Raw genomic sequence first — 14,759 nt, 5'->3', positions numbered from 1 at the left:
CGTTTTACAAAGCTTTGGGAGGCACGAGGGAGCCAGGCCCAGGACCCCAGGCTGACCCGAGGCAAATTCACTCTGCCTCTCTAGGAAGGGACGGGGGGGGGGGGGGGCTTCCGGAGGGTCCCCTCCGCAATGTGCAGAGCCAGCACCCTTACCTCCCTTACCTGACCCTTTTCCAAACTGGTCCTGTGTCCAAAGCTCCCCCAATGATAGGGGCACGAACATCAAGAGGCACCTTACAGAACTGAACTCGGCACGGGGCGGAGTCCTGGCATGGCTTAAACCCGCGCTGACCAGGCTGGAAGTGGGGGATGGGACTACCGACTCCCAAAGACCAGTCCCCAGTGGGAAGTCCCTGAACAGGTCCTGGAGTGATGTGGCTCTCCCCGCCCCCAAATTTCATCCCCTCGAAAACTCAGTCTGACCTGTTTACTTTGCGGATCAAGTTCTGCCATCATCCCGTGCTCCTAACACAACCCTGAAACCGGGAACCGGAAGCCAGACAGCAAATAATGACTTGAGGCTGGCTCGGGTCCGCGTGGGTGGCCCATGTTTAGATTTGGCTGAGCCGCCTCTGGGGGAAGGAGGGTGCAGCGGCGGCTGTGGAAGAGCTGCAGGTGGCCGGCAGGGTTCCAACACAGTCCCACTGGGCTGGTTGGTGGACGAACGGGATAGGAAAGTGGGTGGCAGGGGCTCTTCGTCTACTTGGAATACAGAGAGCAAGAGGAGGCAGCAAGGGCTCTGGAACCCGCCCAGCTTCGAGCTCTTATTGCTTGTTTGGTCAGAAGAGCTTGGCTGGACCCGCTCGACTGAAGGTTCGGCAAAGCGCTAACCTTCTGGGTCAGGGCTGGGCGAGAGGCCCCTATTGTAGCTGCAGGATGCAGCCTGAGCCCAGGCCTGGATCCAAAGCACAGTGGGCTGCCACGGAACCCCGGGCTGAACTGAGGGCAGCAGCGATGATCACACTTCCAGGACACCTTGCAGCCCCGTGCCAGGGAGAGGAGCTGGCACCACCGAGTGGACAGAGAGCGCTGCCCCCGCCACCCCCGTCCTTGCTGCTGTTTATCTCCTGAGGCTGCATTGTGTGGGGAACTTGACAGGGACAAGGGGGTGGGTCCTGAGTGGGCGGTGCCCCTGCCTCTGAAGCAGTTCCCAAATTCTTTGTGACATCACCTCCAGGGAACAGACAGGGGACAGCAACCCCTCCCCTCCCAGCCCAGCAGGAGGGAGGGAAGAGAGGTGAGAGCCCCACCCAGCCACGGGGAAGGCCATGATGAAGGCAGGGACGCAGAAGTGGGGCTCCCTCTTTGAGGGCTCTTTGTGCTCGCAATCACGGCAGCCCGTTCCGTTTTGCTTTTGCTACCCTGGGATGCTTCCTCTTGGTGACTGTTACAGCATTCACCGGTGAGGACCACTGGGAACCAGACACACCCAGAGAGCAGGTGCATGAAGGGCCTGCTCATACTGCTCCTGGAGGCGGGAGACCCAACAGAAACGCAGGAGTTCCGAGGCTCTGGAGAGGAAAAGCGACAGCCAGGAAGGATGCAGGCTAGAACAGAGAGAGCTCGGCTGGGGACAGAAGACACAGCAAGAAAGAGCTCTGCCAAAGATAACGGGAAGGGGGGCGGGGCCACAGAGCCCCCGGGAGGAGCAGGTGACCTACACGTGGCCAGCAGATCACAAGGAGAGTGGGGAGGGGGACACACGTCTCTGCGCCCTATGCCCTGAGCGTCGCTCACCTTCGCTGTCAGCCCAGGGCTGTAGCTTCACCAGAAACAAACTAGGCCCCAAACGCCACGTTTATAAAGAGAATTTTTTTTTTGACAGGCAGAGTGGACAGTGAGAGAGAGAGAGAGAGAGAGAGAGAGACAAAGCGAAAGGTCTTCCTTTTGCCGTTGGTTCACCCTCCAGTGGCTGCCACAGCTGGCACGCTGCGGCCAGCGCACCGCACTGATCCGAAGCCAGGAGCCAGGTGCTTCTCCTGGTCTCCCATGGGGTGCAGGGCCCAAGCACTTGGGCCATCCTCCACTGCACTCCCTGGCCACAGCAGAGAGCTGGCCTGGAAGAGAGGCAACCGGGACAGAAACCAGTGCCCCGACCGGGACTAGAACCTGGTGTGCCGGCGCCGCAAGGCGGAGGATTAGCCTAGTGAGCCACAGCGCAGGCCTATAAACAGAATTTAAAGAACAAGGGTCAGGAGAACGGAAATCAGCTCTTGTCCTCTTCCGGGGCGGGCCGAGGACCACCTGCCCTACAAGGTCAAGACTGCGGTGAAAATGTGAAGGGAGGCCTGGCGGGAGCCGCGGGGAGGCACGGAGAGGGAGTCTGCCAGGCACTCGGCTGGAGCCACAGGGTTCTGGAAACGGGGTGCAACTTCCCACAAGTGTCATGTTTCTGTCTGCAGCAGCGGGCTGAGGAAGGGTTTCAGAAAGGTGTGTGCCCGAGGCGCCCCGAGGCGGCCTCTGCCCTTCCTCCCTCCTTGGCACTGAGGGGCGGCCATGATTTGGCAACGGAGCTTGCAAGTCTTCAAGCCTGCGGAGCCCAGCGGCTCCTGGGGGACACAAAGGAGACCAATTACCTTGGGAAGAATCTTGATCTTTCAGCGACTCCCCTGCCCCCAAACATGGCACATCCTGGGGCAGCCGCTGTGTGCGGGCCCACACCCCAGCGAGCAGGCGGCTCAGGGCGGCTGTGCTGTGCGCCTGCACCGTCTAACCTGCCCTCCCTCTCCGCGCTCCTTCCAGGCCCGGCTGGGTGAGGTCCTCCAGTTTCGGCTCGGTCTGTCTGGCTGGTTATAAAGGCACAGTGTGGGCGAGGCCCATGCCGGGAAGCTGGGAAGGCTACCGGGCCCTTCGCTGCCCGAGGCTGGTGTACGCGTCGTGTGCGCCACTCAGCTCCTAGAAGATGGGCATCAGATTCAGCAAGCAACTCAGTGTGTGCCACGTCGTCAAACCAGGGCTGCACGGGCAGCGCGTTCTCCGGGTGGAAGCTGTAGGAGGCAGGCGAGCTGTCCAGGATGAGCATTCTCAGGTCCCTTCCCAGGCTGGTGTAGCAGCCCTGGTAGAAGACACAGGACTCGCGGGGGAGGCGCACCCGGAGCACCACACAGCGGATCAGCGGGTCCGTCACAGGGTCTGTGTACCTGGCCAGGCTGGCAGTGAAGAGAACACACTGGAAGAGCGCCCCCATTCGTCTCAGGAACTCGCATGTACCCCCGGTGAGTGGTCCCCTCCATCTCCACAGGCACGATGAAGTCAGCGTTGTTGATGGGCTCAGAGGAGCTATGCCCAAGGGTGTCGTCCAGGTCCGTGTCCACCCAGATCCTTCCTTGAGCTTCTTGGGTCACCTCTGGGAGCAGGCAGGCCCCTGGGATCTGGTCAAACTGGAGGAGAACCGACTCAGCAATGGTGTTGGCTTCCTCCTCGCACGCGGTGAGCTCAGTGGAGGAGCTGGATTGGCCGACCTGCTGGGCACGAAAACAGCAGACAAGGGCCTTAAAGATGTTGCGCCCACGGGACTTCTTAGGAGAGGGTTTGAAGACCAGGCCTTGCGTGGTGAGCACCAGGACGTCTTCTCTCTGCGCCTGGGTGATGATGGAGCCATGTTCCATCTAACAATCCCGCAGGCCCTGGGGCTGGCTGTGTGGGAGGGTCGGCGGGGCACAGGCTGAGCTGGGCTGGGCTGGGGGGCCTAGGCAGGGCCTGCTCCTGGCTCCACCTCCTGGAACTCCGACTCCCACAGCTGTTCACCTCCCCGCTCTGTTCCCTCCCCAGGCCGGGAAGGGAGGTGGCCTATATGGAGGGCCAGCAGCCCGGGGAACAGCTTCCCCCCGGGGTGCCCTCAGCCCCTATTCCCTGGTGGCAGCTCTGGGCTCCTCAGTTTGGGTCCCACATGGAGAATCCTGAGCTCTGGCGGTGCCCTTAACGTCGACAGCTTCCATGACATCCCAGGACCCACACGAAGCTTTCTGGTATCTTCTACATGCCCTTCCAAATGCTCCTCTCCTTCCGAGCCGTGTATGTTTGTCCTCCTGTATATATTCTCTACAATTTTCTTCTTTGGTCTGAGCTCCTGGATGCTGGCCATAGACACTGCAGGAGTGGGCTCCCTTTCCCTCCCAGTTGGACTTAATGATGGGAACACGTGGAAGTCACCAGTGCTGAGGAAGAGGAGAGAGCCTGGGGTGTTACTCCCTAGATCCCTCCCATCAGGGCTCCTAGGAGTAGGCAGTGCCCCTCTATCAAAGGCTCCTGCCGCTCGTGCAGACCCCAAGATTCCTGGTTCCTTCCTGTTGGCTCCCATGTTTCCCCTTGAGTTCTAAACAAGGAAATGGCTCTCTGCTTGCTGGCCCCTAGCATGGCACCAGGCCACTTTGGCTTTTCAGTCCTGCACATCTTGGTAAACACTTTCTCAATGAAGCTCTCGTCAGTGACCCTGTTATGTTGCTGCAGCTAGTCTCTGCCAGCTTATGTTGACAGGCAGGTACTTCAAAAGTTCAGAAAATATGGGATTAAGAGGTAAGTTTATTTTGGTGCCAAGAAAGTTTGAAATCCCTGCAGTTGGTCATGCATTTTCCATGAGTCTTTTACATGTTCCATTAACCTTTCTCCCTGTTCAAATGAATGGTTTTCAGACTTTTTGCCCTGCATATGCCATAAATTTAAAAAATTTTTGTGCTAAAGTAAACTCTTTTTATTTCATTTCCCCTGACCTTTTGAAGTACTCTTGCACTGTGTCCAACTTCTTTACTTACGGCTCTCCTCTCTCCTCTTCAGTACTGAGTGCTCCGACAATGGACAGTATCTGCAATGCAAGAGGTCTTCACAAAGTTCATGGAAAATTATGAAAAACTGGACTTCTGCTTTTTAAACTGAAATAAACATCCAGCTCCCTCATAATGCTCCTGGGGCAGCAGCAGATGGTAGCTCAAGTACACAGGTCCCTGCCATCCCCTTGGGAGATCTGGATGGAGTACCAGGCTCCTGGCTTCTTCAGCCTGGCCCAGCCCTGGCCATTGTAACCATCTGGGGAGTGAACTAGAGGATGGAAGATTCTCTGTGTGGGTGTCTGTGTGTCCCTATATCTGTCCCTCTCCTCTGTCACTCCACCTTTCAAGTAATTAAATAACTTTTAAAAAGAACCTTTCCATTTTGCAACTCAACTTTGAGATGAATATTCAGTGAGACCCACAAAAATGGTTTGTTGTTCCCTCCTTGGAAGTCCTGAGAGGTGGTGCATCAACCCTTCCCTTTAGAACATAGAAATGTTGAACTCTTCCTGTCTTGAGGCATTGGCAGATACTGGGACAAAGAAGGTAGGAAGAATCCTTCTATAACATCCTGACCCAAATGCACACATAGGCCAGGTAGATTCACCTCTGTAGATAAGGGTCCTGGAAAGATACATATGCATCAAAGTACTGATAGCACATCCATGCATTTGGTTGATCACATCAGTCCCTCTATTGACCTGTCAGAGATTGAGTCAGGTGAGCAGAACTGAGGCCTCATGGGCCAAATCCAGCTGACTGGGGAAGTTGGGAGCAATGTATTCTCCAGTTCCTGTTCCTATATGGAGGGACTTCCCAGGAGTGACAATCCTTTTACTGTTTCCTCTGTTCTTTCTCTTTCCTTGTCCACCAGGGGGCAGAGTTATCTGTAGACTTTGGAATAAGGGACCAGGCATACTCTGCTCATCTGCCACTCCACCTCTGTCTCTGTAGAGAGCAGAGATTTTGGTAGGTCTCTTGGCTGTAGGGTAAACTCTACCTTGCAGAGGTGAAGGGCTGGATTGGGAGAGAGGAGGATTAGAGCAATTCAGTAGCTTTCTAACAAGCCTATTTGGTTAAATGTATTTTAAAAAGCTCATGTAAATAGGATTAAAAGGTACATTTATTTTGTTGCAAAAATGTTTGAAATCCATGCAAATGATGGGGTCTTCAAAAATTAAGAGAGTGTATATTATGGAAAAAATTATGTATGGAGTTAAATTTTTTTCGCTTTCTATGAACTTGTTGAAGTACTCTTATATAGGTAGGCTAGGTTCTTTATTATCACATCATCAGGATCAAAGCTGATGTTCTGAGCTCAACCTGAAACCTGTATAACTCAATGGCTCTCCATTTGGGTGGGAGAAAGAGGTCCTCCTGTGGAGCTTATACACCATCACAGTCCACAGACTGACTTCCTTGTGTTTCCTTTCCACATAGGGAGACTTTAACTACAATTTTGGATTTTGAGCTTATCTTTATCGTTTCAGAGAGTTGGGAGTATGGGCTCCATTTTCCATGGTATTGATTCCTGAGGCTAAATAGCAGCCACTGCCTTTTTTTTTTTTTTAAGATTTATTTATTTATTTGAAAGTCAGAATTACATGGAGAGAGGAGAGGCAGAGAGCGAGAGAGGTCTTCCATCCAATGGTTCACTTTCCAATTAGCCGCAATGGCTGGAGCTGCGCCAGTCCTAAGCCAGGAGCCAGGAGCTTCTTCCGGGTCTCCCACATGGGTACAGGGGCCCAAGGACATGGGCCATCTTCTACTGCTTTCCCAGGTCATAGCAGAGAGCTGGATCAGAAGCGGAGCAGCCAGGACTCATACTGGCGTCCATATGGGATGCCGGCACTGCAGGCAGTAGCTTTACTCACTAAGCCACAGTGCCGGCCCCCATCAACAAACACTACCTTTGAATGAAGCCTGGATGTGCCAGCCCTTCCCAGGCCCCATGTGGCTAGAGTTGCTGGGTTTGGTCAGTATAAATAAAAGTCACCCAGTTTAAACTTGAAGTTCAGATGAGTAGTGATTTTATTATGGCGTTTCCAGTGTAAGCATGTCCAATGTAATTCACATGATTCAGTTAGGCCACCTCTGTTGTATCTGGCAACATACATCACTCATTTTTGTTATCCATTGGGGTGCAGAAGGTAAGGAGTTTTCTTCCCTTGTCTTCATTTTTACTTATCTTTATGTGCCCAATACCTAATACACTGCACAGTAGGGTGCTCAGTAATATTTGTAGAATGAATACAAGGGTACTTCAGAAAGCTCACAGAAGGAAAAGGTAGGCTTATATAAAAAATTTTTTTGAAATCCATAGTTCTTTTTCTTCATATCTATTTCCACAAACATTTTGAGGTACTCTTTTGTAGCAATAGAGCCTAAAGACCAAAATCAGGTTTCATAGAGAACGTCTCTAGTCATGCATGAAGATGATAAAGTTGCCATCATTCAAGGAGCAGCCTGAGCTCAGTGCTGGCTGTGTGACCTGTAGGTTCGGTGCAGTCCCTGAGTAGCTGAATGCAGTTGGACATGTCAACAAGCCTTTATAGACCTCTGGCTTCCCATCTCTGAAAGGCAGGAATTGAAATATTGCTCTCCAGGCCTTGTACTGAAGCTAATGTTAATTTTGTTGTTGTTCTGAACATTCACCATATAGAATCTTCTGTCTACCAGTTCACTCCCCAAATGGCTACAATGGCTGGGCCTGGGCCATGCTGAAGCCAAGAGCCTGGAACTTCATCTGGGTCTCCCACATGTGGACAGGGGCCCAAGGATTTGGGCCATCTTCTGCTTTGTTTATTTTGTCTAAGAGGGAAAGAGAGTAAGAGAATCTCCTACCTGCTGGTTCACTCCCCAAATGACTATACCAGCCAGGGTTGGAACAGGCCAAAGCTGGGAGCCAGGAGCTCAATCCAGACCTCCACCATGGCTGGCAGGAACCCAGGCCCTGCTGCCTCTCAGGGTCTGCATTAGCAGGCATCAAGAGCAGAGGTAGGACTCAAACCCAGGCACCCCAATACCAGATGCCAGCACCTCAACCGCTAGGCCAAGTGCTTACCCCAGGAGTTTGTTTTGTAACTGCACACTAGGAAACCTGTTCTTTGGTTAATACAAATGCTACATGTATTTTCAGTTGGTGTAAATGAAAACTCAAACCACTGGTATAATAAACTTGGGCATCACTGTTTCCCAGGGAGCCTTTTGTCTCTGCCCTCCCTCTTTGCTCATTTTATTCTTCCTCAGATTGGCATTCACTGTGGTGACAAGATAGCTGCCAATGGCAGGTGCCACTAGATGTTTCTGTTCATTTCTGCGGTGATAGCATCAATCAATTACCACAGAACCCACAGAACAAAACAGTTTCCCTGCCAAGTAGAACAACTGTGAAGACATCTTTATGATCAAGGAAATGTCATGGTCTGGTTGGATTAAGCCTGTAAGGATCCAGTCAATGGAACATAATTCAATTAACCCGACTTCTCCGGAAACACAAGAGGAAAGGTGAATTCAGCCCAAATGAAAGACTGCTGTTGAAGAGTGCAGAGAAGGCATAGATGTTGGTGAGCTATGAAAAAGAAGTGTACCCACAAACAATCAGGAAGGACCGAACAGAAGATGGCGCCTTAGAGCTGAAGAGCTTAAGAAGGAAATGGGTAGGGCCAGCACCACGGCATAGAAGTTAAAGCTGCTGCCTGTAGCACCAGCATCCCACGTGGATGCCAGTTCAAATCCCAGCTGCTCCACTTCCGATCCAGCTGCCTGCTAATACATCTGGAAAAGCAGCCAAAGATGGCCCAAGTCTAAAGTCTTATCTGAGATTCAAGGCAGACTCCTTCTAGAGGTGAGCCTCTATATGTAAAACAAGCCACACACTTCAAGATACAATGGTGAAACAGGCGTAAGATTAGCTTTTCTAGACAGGTCAGAAGAAGAGTCACCAGCCCGCGGATTATAAAACTCAGCAGAGCAGGCATTAATTTTTAAAACTTCAGTCTGAAACCTGTGTATTGTGGTAAGCAGTGAGCCCCCAAGGCCTCAGGCATTGCCACTTCCATGGTTTTGCAGGTCACATCCCATGTAGCTACTCAGCAGTTGGTGCCCACAGGTTTTCCACGGTAGTATTGCACACTGCTGTCAGCTCTCCCTTGCTGAGGTCTTGGCCACGCCCCCCCCTGCTCTTTAGGAATACTATTGGATAATCTCAGCCCCTTCAGCAGGCCCCTGCCTGGCCTTGTAGGCTTTCCTTTGGAATCTTGTTGGAAGCCACCATCTCACTGTAACTCTTGCATTCTGCATGCCTGCAAAATTTGCACTATATGGACTCTTCCAAGGCCTTCTACTTATGCAGTGTAGAGTGGTGGTGGAAGCCTCACTTGGCCCACCTGAACCACAGTTAGAGCAGCCAGATAGTACTTTGCTGGACAGCAGAATCCTGAGGCGGCCCTACATAGCAATCCTATGGAGAACACCCTGGGCCTGTTCCCCAAAACTAATCTGGTCTCCAAGGTCTCTGGGTCTGTGGAGGGAGAGGTGGATTCACAGATTTCTGAGATGTTCTCTGGCCTCTATCCCTTTGTCCTGATGCATAGCACCTGATTTCTTCTAGTTGTTAAGATCTCTTGCAAGTGATCTCTGGGCCATACATGGGTACATGCATTTTCTCTGCTCTTCTCATAGCCATGTTGCAAGTTTTCCAAATCTTTCTTCTCTACTTCCCTATGTCCCCAAGTCTCAATATACACAGAAATCTCACAGAAACCAGCCAACAATGACCATATGGCAGCCCGGATGCTGCTTTGTTTAGATATCTCATCTACCAATGATTCTACTTCATTGCTCCTGAGTTTGGCCTTCCAGGAAGCCTTAGGGCATATACACAATACAGATAGGTTCTTTGTAACAATGTGCCATATGTGGCCTTCCCAGTTTTTTTTTTTTTTAATTTTTTGACAGGCAGAGTGGACAGTGAGAGAGAGAGAGACAGAGAGAAAGGTCTTCCTTTTGCCGTTGGTTCACCCTCCAGTGGCTGCCACGGCTGGCACGCTGCGGCCGGCGTACCGCGCTGATCCGATGGCAGGAGCCAGGAGCCAGGTGCTTTTCCTGGTCTCCCATGGGGTGCAGGGCCCAAGCACTTGGGCCATCCTCCACTGCACTCCCTGGCCACAGCAGAGAGCTGGCCTGGAAGAGGGGCAACCGGGACTAGAACCCGGTGTGCCGGCGCCGCAAGGTGGAGGATTAGCCTAGTGAGCTGTGGCACCGGCCAGGCCTTCCCAGTTTTCAATAGAAGGTTCCCCATTCCATCTGAGACCTTGTCAGCATGGCCTCTACTGTCCACATTGCTTTCTGTTTTTTTTTTTTTTTTAATTTTAATTTTAACTTTTTTTTTTTTTTTACTGTCCACATTTCTACCAGCATTCTGATCATGATCACTTTGCTAATCTGTAACACATACTAGTTCTTCTCCAGTCTTCTGGTCTTTCACCAGAATCACATGCATTGGTTCATTTGCAGCACCTATATACTTTTCCCACCTCTACCTGTTACCTACTTTCAATGCCATTTCCATATTTTCAGGTACTCATGATTAGCAATCGTCCTACTCCTTGCGTTACTTGTTTTCTATCTGTATAACAGAATCATTCAGTTTGCAGTTCTGAAGGATCAAGGGTATGACAGTGGCATCTGGTCTGCTCTATTGCGGGCCTCATGGTGGTTGGCATCACAATGGCAAGATCATATACAGGAGTGGCAGGCACCACTTTAAACCATATCTAGACCATAGCAGGTGCATACAGATGGGGGGTAGGTAGAATTTGTGGCTGATATGGTGGTGTTTTTTTTTTTTTTTTTTTTTAAGTTTGAATGGGGCCAGCGCCGTGGCTCACTTGGTTAATCCTCCGCCTTACAGTGCCAGCATCCCATATGGGCGCCAGGTTCTAGTCCCAGTTGTTCCTCTTCCAGTCCATCTCTCTGCTATGGCCCAGGAGGGCAGTGGAGGATGGCCCAAGTGCTTGGGTGCCTGCACCCGCATGGGAGACCAGGAGGAAGCACCTGGCTCCTGGCTTTGGATAGGCGCAACACCGGCCATAGCGGCCATTTGGAGAGTGAACCAATGGAAGGAAGACCTTTCTCTCTGTCTCTCTCACTGTCTATAACTCTACTCATAAAATAAAAAAAAAAAGTTTGAACATTTCAATGGCCAAACTCTGTGGACTTGCAACTTTTCCTCAGTAAGTTAAACATAAGGGTGTATATTATGGCACAGTGGTTAAGGTGCCACTTGGGATGCCTCTGGTTCCAGTCCCAGATCCACTTCTGATCTAGATTCTGCTCATGTGCACCTTGAGAAGCAGTAGATTATGGCTCAAGCAGTTGGGTTCCTGTCACCCACATGGAAGACCTGGGTGGAATTCCCGGCTCAGCCCTGGATATTGGGGGAATTTGGTGAAACCAAATGATGGAGGTGAACCAAAGGATGGGATCTCTCTCCCCATCTCTCTGTTTCTCTTTCTCTTTGTAAAAAGGCAATAAGCTTAAAGCTTAAACAAAAAGCTAAGTGTACAATTACCATAGGATCCAGCAATTCCATTCCTGGGTGTAAAATACTGCACCATTTTACATTCCCACTAGCAGCTTATGAGGGTTTCAGTTTCTCCACATCCTCTCCGACTCTTGTTGTTATCTATGTTTTTGATCAGAGCCATTCTAGTGGTATAAAGTAGTAATTCCCTGTGGTCTTGATTACATTCCCCTAATGACTACTGATGTTGAGAATCTTTTCATACATTTATTGGTCATTTAAATATCTTCTTTGGTAAAATATCTGTTTAAATTATTTTCCCATTTTTTTAGTTGGGAGGAATACATATTTGTAGAAAAACAGTTGTGGGATGCAATAAGGAATGAGAGGAGGCACCAGTTTTAGAAAGGTGAGAGAACTGTATGAAAGGGGAAAAAAAAACCATGCAGTCACACACAGATTTTGGAGAAGAACATTCAAAGCAGAGGGAATAGCAAGGGCAATGAAAAAATAAAGCATGATGGATGGAGAATGACTAAAAGAGGAACTGCGGTAAATAGGGTGGTCTAGTACTGATTCAAGTCCTATCTGCTCTGCTTCTGATTGAGCTCCCTGCTAATGCGCTTAAGAAAGCAGCGGAGATACCCCAAGTACTTGGGTCCCTGCTATCCAAGTAGGAGATGGGGATGGAGCTCTGAGCTCCTGGCTTTGGCACAGACCAGCTTTGGACATTGTGGCTATTTGGGGAGGAGTGAGCAAGCAGATGGAAGATTCTCTCTCTCTGTCTTGCTTGCTCTCTTTCTCCCTCCTTCTCTCCCTCCCTCCTCCCCCCTCTCTCTTCCTCTCTGTCTCTCCCCCATCACTCTTCCCTTCAAATGAATTAATGAATGAGTGAATGAATGAATACCAACATAGCCTTAGAAGAGGAGATACCAGTTTCTCAGCATAGGTAAAACAACCAATTGCCCAGAGGCACTGTTGGCTCAGGACCAAGGACAGCATCAGTTTTCTGCCCGCCCCATTCATTTTAAGTACATCACACCAGCACACATGTGTATTTCATTCTTTACATTCCTACTACCACTACTCCAGCAATGCCAGTCCTTCATTCCTCTAGTGCTCTCCATTGTACTGAAGTTTGTCCCATGAATCTTTGTGTACTTCCGTTTCAATGTCTACCCCCAACTTTTTTTAATGTAGTAAAATACATGTAATATTTACATTATGAGCATTTTAAAGTGTGTAGTTAGTGATACTAACTGTACTAACTGTTCTATAACCATCACTGTCATCCACCTCCAGGACTTTTTCACCTGGACAGACCCACCATACCAATGAAATGGTAAACCACCATCTTCACACCCTTTCCCCAGCCCCTAGCAAATGCCGTTCTACTTCCTGTCTGTCTTCCTTAAATTTTGTGTAGTCTGCTGATGACCAAGAGATAGTTCACCCATATCGTAAGCATCACACTTAGGAATTTGTATTTACATAAATTCAAATTTTTGGGCCCCATTTCAGACTGACAAACAGAAACTTAGGTGGAAATCTAATAAATCTTTTGGGTAATTCTGATACCCACTAAAGTTTTAGAACAACTGATATAGTGTTTTTAATGTGAAAAAGTGGTTTTTAGTTCATTCATCAAGAGTAAAACTATCACCCCTATTTAATTCCAGAATATTTTCATCACCCCAAAAAGAAGTCCCTTTCTCATTGGTAGTCATTCCCTGTTCCTTCCTACCCCAGTCCCTGGAAACCACTTCTCCACTAATCAAACTACCTTTTAAAAATCATATTAGGGGCCGGTGCTGAGGCATAGCAGGCTAAGCCTCTGCCTGTGGCACCAGCATCCCACATGGTTGCTGGTTCATGTCCCAACTGTTCCTCTCTTGATCCAGCTCTCTGCTTATGGCCTGGGAAAACAGTGGAAGATGGCCCAAGTAGTTGGGTCCCTGCACCCACGTGGGACACCCAGAAGAAGCTCTTGGCTCCTGGCTTCAGATCGGCGCAGCTCCGGCTGTTGTGGCCAGATGGGGAGTGAACCATCAGATGGAAGACCTCTCTCTGTCTCTGCCTCTCCTCTCTCTGTGTAACTCTGATTTTCAAGCAAAATAAATAAATTTTCAAAAAAAGAAAAATAAAAAGAAACCTTTTAAAAGAATCATGAATAAAGATACTTTTCCCCTATAAAATTTTTTCTGATATAAAAACAACATTGCTAAGGATGAATCAAATGTTTTTATAATTGACATAGTAAAAATTCAGTAGTAAAATTATTATACAGATATTTGGAACATTTCTCTTCTTTTAAGATTTGTTTTTTAGGCCAGCGCTGTGGCTCAGTAGGCTAATCCTCCACCTTGCGGCACCGGCACACCTGGTTCTAGTCCCGGTCGGGGCGCCAGATTCTGTACTGGTTGCCCCTCTTCCAGGCCAGCTCTCTGCTATGGCCTGGGAGTGCAGTGGAGGATGGCCCAAGTGCTTGGGCCCTGCACCTGCATGGGAGACCAGGAAAAGCACCTGGCCTCTGGCTTCGGATCAGCGTGGTGTGCCAGCCACAGTGCGCCGGCCACAGTGGCCATTGGAGGGTGAACCAATGGCAAAGGAAGACCTTTCTCTCTGTCTCTCTCACTGTCCACTCTGCCTGTCAAAAAGAAAAAAATAAAAATAAATAAATAAATGATTTGTTGTTTATTTGAGAGGCAGAGTTACAGATAGAAAGAGGGGGAGACAGAGAGAGGTCTTCCATCTGCTGGTTCAGACCCCAAATGGATGCAATGGCCAGATCTTGGCTGGTCTGAAGCCAGGAACCAGGAGCTTCTTCATGGTCTCCCACATGGGTTCAGGGGCCCAAGTACTTGGGCCATCTTCCGCTGCTTTCCCTGGTGCATTAGCAGGGAACTGGATCAAAAGTGGAACAGCCAGGTCTCAAACTGGCACCCATATGGGATGCCGGTGCCACAGGAGGAGGCTTAACCTACTATACCACAGTGCCAGCCCCACATTTGGAACATTTCTATGGTTACTATGGACCTACTGTTTCACATAACATTTTGTGTTGTTGGTTTCAGCAATTGTTTCATGCAGTGAGTCTTTTTTTTTTTTTTTTGACTGGCAGAGTGGATAGTGAGAGAGAGAGAAAGGTCTTCCTTTGCCGTTGGTTCACCTTCCAATGGCCCAATGGCCGCCGCGGCCAGCGTGCTGCGGCTGGCGCACCGTGCTGATCCGAAGGCAGGAGCCAGGTACTTATCCTGGTCTCCCATGGGGTGCAGGGCCCAAGCACTTGGGTCATCCTCCACTGCACTCCCTGGCCACAGCAGAGAGCTGGCCTGGAAGAGGGGCAACCGGGACAGAATCCGGCACCCCGACCGGGACTAGAACCCGGTGTGCTGGCGCCGCAAGGTGGAGGATTAGCCTATTGAGCCGCAGCGCCGGCCTGCAGTGAGTCTTATCTCCCATTAGATT

The 14,759-nt window shown here is 50.0% G+C and overlaps 1 pseudogene; it reads right to left on the bottom strand.

The window, feature by feature from the left end:
* Nucleotides 1-2,137: 2,137 nt before the first annotated feature.
* Nucleotides 2,138-13,536, bottom strand: LOC138844232 (carboxy-terminal domain RNA polymerase II polypeptide A small phosphatase 2 pseudogene; annotated as a pseudogene).
* Nucleotides 13,537-14,759: the final 1,223 nt, after the last annotated feature.

The sequence above is a fragment of the Oryctolagus cuniculus genome, chromosome 11 (genome assembly GCF_964237555.1).
Source record: "Oryctolagus cuniculus chromosome 11, mOryCun1.1, whole genome shotgun sequence".
Taxonomy (NCBI): Eukaryota; Metazoa; Chordata; class Mammalia; order Lagomorpha; family Leporidae; genus Oryctolagus; species Oryctolagus cuniculus.
This window is presented reverse-complemented; position numbering and strand designations above follow the sequence as displayed.